The 6,000-nt window shown below is 46.9% G+C and overlaps 1 protein-coding gene across 1 annotated transcript in view; it reads left to right on the top strand.

Moving 5' to 3' along the window:
• Positions 1–3,037: 3,037 nt before the first annotated feature.
• CRB3 (crumbs cell polarity complex component 3) overlaps positions 3,038–6,000 on the top strand; it is a 51,539-nt gene continuing 48,576 nt past the window's right edge. The window contains exon 1 of the mRNA XM_078685410.1: positions 3,038–3,141. The gene's annotated coding sequence lies outside the window, so the exon portion shown is untranslated. The remainder of the gene's footprint in view (positions 3,142–6,000) is intronic.

The following is a 6,000-nucleotide window of genomic DNA, read 5'->3' as shown; positions in this document are numbered from 1 at the left end:
AATGAGTGCTGATGTAAACTCACATGTTGATCATTGTGTACAATGTATCAAAGCAGACAAACATTGGAAAAAAAGTAAAAATTAAATGCACCTTGTCGAAATACCAGAATGACCTTGGATTAAAGTTGCAATTGACTTTTCAGGACCATTCCATTTAGTAAATGATGACTCCAAATTTTTGGTGGTTTTGTCTGACTACTACTCAAAATGGATTCATTATGAGTTTATTTCTAATATTTCTACTGAGATGACAATTGAATTTCTATTAAAAATATTTTCTATTGAAGGTCAACCTAAAATTTTGTTATCAGACAATGGTACTCAACTTGTGTCACAGAAAATGACTGACTTTTTAGTACAACATGTTATAAAACAAGAAAAAACACCATTGTATAGTCCTTCTTCTAATAGTCAAGTTGAGCGCATGAACAACTTTCTCAAAGAAGGATTACAGTTAGGTATTACGTCTAACCTACCAGTGAAAAAGTATATCCGTGACAAAGTGAACAGCTACAACAGTACCAAAAATGACATACCTGATCATTCTCCATTTTACTTAATGAGAGGAAGAAGTTGTAACACTATACTTATGCCTAAAATATGAGATTGGTTCAGAAAAAACACTATGTGTAAAGAAATTAACGACAATGAGATGAATGTACAACAGAGAATAGTTGAAAAAGAAATAGCTACAGGCACCATAAAGGCAGACAGGCGCAGATCAGAATCAGGACGGGTAAAGCCAAATTGGATCAGGACAGGACCACCACAAGCTAAGACCGGCACCCGCAGTTAAAGTTGCAATGCCTGCGTTACTCCCTCTCTGCAGCTAACAGTCAGAACCCGTAAGAATTATCGATTTCCCATGCACTTTTATTCCACCCAGCAATGAATGTATCAATCAGTAACAATAGCGTTCAGTATTGTACAGTCCAGCTTCCTCTCCTGGGGTTGAAAGTTCACGCTCCCAGGCACATCTTCTCGCAAGTTTTGGACTTGGCTTCCATTCAATGCCAGTGACTCTTGAGCTTTTGGAGTCTTGTGCGCATGTTCAAAATGGGTGCAGTGGGGTTTCATCAGGCCCAAATGTTATATGTAAAAAATAAAAGATAAACAGTTTTAGAACAAAGAATAAATGAATGTTCTGTATACCACTTATCACTACTCTATTCCCATTATTTTATATTTAACTATTGCGTTAGTGTTAAGCAGAACAAACGGCTTAGCAAAAGCAGCAGTGCAAGCTTCATGCATGCGGTAACACAGAGCAGCCATCTTAGTTTTAATGCGCAGAAGCAAAAGTTTCCCTCCAAGCGAGAAAGACGCCATGTCACATGAGTATGACAGGCGCATGCGCAGTAGGAAATCCCGAGTAGCAGCGGCCATATTATTGCAAGCGGTTTATCATTAGTAAAAGCACATATGCAAGCTTCCCTCAGATGTCGTGTAATGCGATATTAATAATACAAACATGTTGATTAGTACATTAACGTTATATCGAGAGGACTGATTACAAGCAAGTCGCATTACGTGCAAATCCTTGCTCCATCACACCCACTACTTGTTCTAATTTAAATGCAGCACAAAATTCTTATGGTAGATCCATGACTTTGCCTGAACGTTTTGAAGATTTTTTTATGTATTGATTCATACTTTCTTCTCGGAAAAAAATGAGATGTACTCTGCATTTAACCCCTTCCATGCTCATGACGGAACGGTTCCGTCATCAGCGTCGGTGCTCCGGTGCTGATGACGGAACATTTCCGTCATGAGTCAATGTGATTTATGACCCTTCAGCACTGCAGCGAAATTCGCGCAGCACTGAAGGGGTTAACCTTTCTTTTGTTTTCATTGTAGTTCCATCTGTCCCATTTGCATTATTTCCCCATTAGCCAATCTCTGTATATTTCCCTGCATATCTCATCATAGAACACTCAGATAATATATATGTGATGTCATAGAATGTTGGGCATTGATGCCCGTTTATCCGGTTCCTTGAGGATCTGCTCTTCCCTGTACCTGTGGGCTTTTGTTATTATTATTCTATCTTAACCCCTTCGCTGCTGCCGTCGGCCGTTGGACGTCGCGCGAGCTACCTCCCTGGTGCTGCACACGTCCAACGGCCGACGCGGCCGCACCCGTTTCTTCAAACGTTCAGCACTGGCACTGAACGTTCGAAGCAGCAAACGGGTTAATAAATGATTCTCTAAGCACCTTTATTGACTCTTCCTGACTTAACACTCATACACATTGCTTTAGATGGGCAGATAGTGTCAGTTACTACCGGCACTCTTTGATCTTAGAGGGACTGGCACTTCTCAGCACTGCTGAGATTCTTTTAGTGGATGGTAACCGGGGGTATTCGGGCAATGCCCGAGGGGCCGGGGTCCGAGTTCCACCTGAGGGCTGCGTTTGAGCAGCCTGGGGGCCAATGTGGGCGGTGTCTCTGTTGTTCAACTATACCGCCAGCGGCCGAGTGGGTGTCTAAGTAGCCTTTCTGAAGGGAGATGGGCACTCATTACCTCCGGTATAGCAGCAACAGGTACAGGTGTCACCCCTTTTCTCTCGCTGGGCCTCCCATTAATGTAGGCATACTGAGGGGGGCAGGGGGCCTGAGCAGAAGTAGCCTCACTTGTTTTCAGGTGTGTTTCACTAGTGTAAACTGATGCTTGCATATTTTTTTTACCCCCCCCCCCCCCCTTTTATGTACAATTACGCTGAAGCAGTGATTTGAGGAAAGGCATTATGCAAATGTGGGACGATTTTTGTATGCATGCCCGGGCCGATTTGTAATCCCAATCCAACCCTGGGAGAGTACCGGCACTTCTTGCAGAAAACTGGTACAAGGAGTACATTTATTTCTATTTCAAGCATTGCTCTAACATATGTGCGTAATTCCCAAGCTATATAATACCACATAACTAAATAAATAAATAATGGTTGTGCGGGTCAGCGCACGCTCCCATTAGTCCTCATTCTGTATCGAAGCAGGTGTCTGTCCCGAGCCTCTCGTTAGTCCTTCCTCTGTCTCTGCCCAGGTATAACGCTCGTTAGTCCGTCCTCCGTTTTGATCGAGGCAGGTGTGTCACACCGGAAGTGCGGCTCAGGTGAGCGCTGCAGAGAGCCCGGAGGAGGAAGCAGGTGAGGGGGTTCTAGCAAGAAAAGTTAATTGTTGAGCAAGAGAGAGAGAGAGCGGGTAAATACGGTGGAAAGCGAAGGACGAGATTAAGAAGGGGGTGGGAGAGGATATCGGCAGAAGAAGTTCGGTTGGTGGAGGAGATGAAGTTGGCGCTAAAATGGGCGACCCAAGGAGGTCAAATTCGGTCATGGCCGGGAGACGGGTGGAGCAGATGCAGATTGAGAAACTTGTGGTGCAATGTGTTCTATACCCGCAATGAAGGCTGCTGTCAGTTTGGAATTGCCCCCGTTTTGGGGAGGAAAAGTCTCGGAATCTGCTTGTTTGGGGAGAGAAGTCTGCTTGTTTGGGGAGAGTGGATTAAGAGGAAGGCAACATTTCCTGCATCCCCGTACGAAAGTCTTGGTGATCGAGTCTCTGCTCCTTTAAACTCTCACTCGGAGGTTGAAGGATAGTTTTGGACTTCAACCTGTAGGTTTTTTTTTCTTGTTATGTTTTGTTAAAAAGTACCCGTCTGTACTCTGTGGGAGCGGGACACTCAAAACTTCTGGCAGGTGCAGCCAGTTTACGAAGGGCGTTGGGTTTTTGTACAAAAGAGGGGTGTACGTACCCCTCTGTACCTCGATTTACGCAATTTACCGGCGCTGTCATCCGAGGCTCGGGATGAGGGGTGAAGGTCTGTCACCAGTTGATGTCACGTCTTTCCTGCGTGCAAGAACCTATAATGCCCACCAGCCATCGTCTGGAGTTCACGTAGGTACCTCATGTATAAACAAATCCATCGATTGTTTACATCAGTCGTGGGTGGGTGCAATGTGCACGTCACCAGTACGGACCGGAAGGAGCAGGCACCCAGATGTTGTAGGAGGGAGAATGCACATTCATTGATAGGTTGGGGTTCCTAGCACAACCTGGGCCTAGGTGTACGCAGCCCCCTTTTTCCTATCCAACATGGGGGCTGCCACCGAAAGGGTTGCCTAATCCGTATTCTGTAGGATATGGGCGCAAACAGGAATCGATAGCAAAATACTGAATCTTATCCACCCTCTGAGTATACTGCCTGAATCTACCCTCTCGTCGTGTCTGATCTACCCCGAAGAACGCGGAGTAATCCTCGGTCACAATATTGAATCCATCCACTTGGCACAGTGCTCTAATCAGGGTTGCATTGGGAATGAAAATCGTCCCGGGCCCGCATAAAAAAAAAATCGGCACTCATTTTCATAAACATTCCTCATATCTCTGTGTTGGTGTAATCTTATTAAAAAAAAACTTTAGGAGGTTGGGGGGAGTAAAAAAATGCACGCGTTAGTTTACACTGGTGAAACAAGTGAGGCCACTTCTATTCAGGCCCCCTACCCCCGCTCAGTATGAGCACACATTAATAGGCCGGCCAGCGAGACAAAGGAAGTGACACCTCTGCCTGTTGCTAAATGGAGGTTATGAGCGCCCATCTGCCTCTAGAGAGGCCACTCAGACACCCACTGGGCCGCTGGCTGTATTCGAACAATAGACAGCGTCCAAATAGCCCCCCCCAGACTGCTCAAAAAAGCAGCCCACAGCAGAACTTGGACACCGGCCCCTCGGGCATTGCCCGAATGTCCGCATTACGAATCCGACGCTGGCTCTAATCCATCGTCACAGTAGAAACTCCCTCTCAGGACGCTGAACCCCCTACTGAACACAGAATCCACCTTGGGTTACATGCTTGAATTCAATCCCTATGCGCACGCCTGAACCCACCCTAAAAACATGGCATCCACTCCCAGGCCATATATGCCTTAAGCCCGAGAAAACAGATGCCATCTCCGGAAGAATGCACCTGCTAGTTGCAGACCTCAGAGCCGCCCCCACCCCACCGCCTCGAGGGAGCCCTGAATCCATCCCCACAGTGCAGACTCCGCCCCCTGGCATTAGCCACCTCTCGGTGCAGGTCTGGATCAGTGCCCAGTCCTGGTTCACCCCCACCTTCAGTCCGCAGTCCCGAAACCACCAGCTCCCAGCTCAGGCATGTTGCACCGGGAATGCCAGGCTTACGCCATACTTGTTGCTTCTCATGTTTGGCTTGTTTTGATTTTCATATGTAACGCGCGTCGAACTGTGCACCGCGGAAGTTTGTGTCTCACAGCCATCGGACAGAGGTGTTCCATACCACCGACGCCCTCCAGAGACCCTCGGAGAATCCATCAATGCAGAAACCGAGAGCACAGAAATAATGCAACCGAGAGGCTCGTGCGTCACAGGATATGCGCTGGGAGGTCAGAAGAGGCCGCCTACTTTGGGATCTTTCCAACTACACCTTGCGCTCTCCCCGGCCCTTCACAGCCAGATTCTAGGTATTCCATTGCACCTGCATTTAGAATTCGCGTCGTTGCCCGTTGCGGGTGAGGAAGGCACTATCGAACGACGTGGTGGTGTTTCCTTGGAAGACAGTTGCTAAGCCTATGTGTGAAGCGATATACATGAGTTACCGGAATGGTGCTCTTGTGTTGGGCCACAGTGCTTAGTGATGAAGTTATGGGGCCACAGTGCTTAGTGATGGAGTTATGTTAAGTTTGTGGTGATTACAGAAAACTTTCATTTCATTCTATCATCTGTCGAATAGTTGCGTCAGCCACTCTGTCTTGTTGGCCTAAAAACAGGAATGAGAGTTGAGGAGGATGGAGAGCTGCCTGCATGACACCTCTTACAGTCATTCCCTAGATCATGGGTACTTGCAAACATTTCCCCAGGAGCCAATAGTATGCTCTGTTGTGTGCCTGAGGGCCACATTAATGCCAGCACAGTGGGAGTGGGGCTTTGTGGGAGGTTAAGGTGGGTGTTGGGGAAGCGAATGATGGACATGATGTGATCAGTGGATCAAG

The sequence above is a fragment of the Lissotriton helveticus genome, chromosome 1_1, assembly GCF_964261635.1.
Source record: "Lissotriton helveticus chromosome 1_1, aLisHel1.1, whole genome shotgun sequence".
NCBI lineage: Eukaryota > Metazoa > Chordata > Amphibia > Caudata > Salamandridae > Lissotriton > Lissotriton helveticus.
The sequence above is the reverse complement of the archived record's forward strand: the minus strand, read 5'-3'. Positions and strand labels throughout refer to the sequence as shown.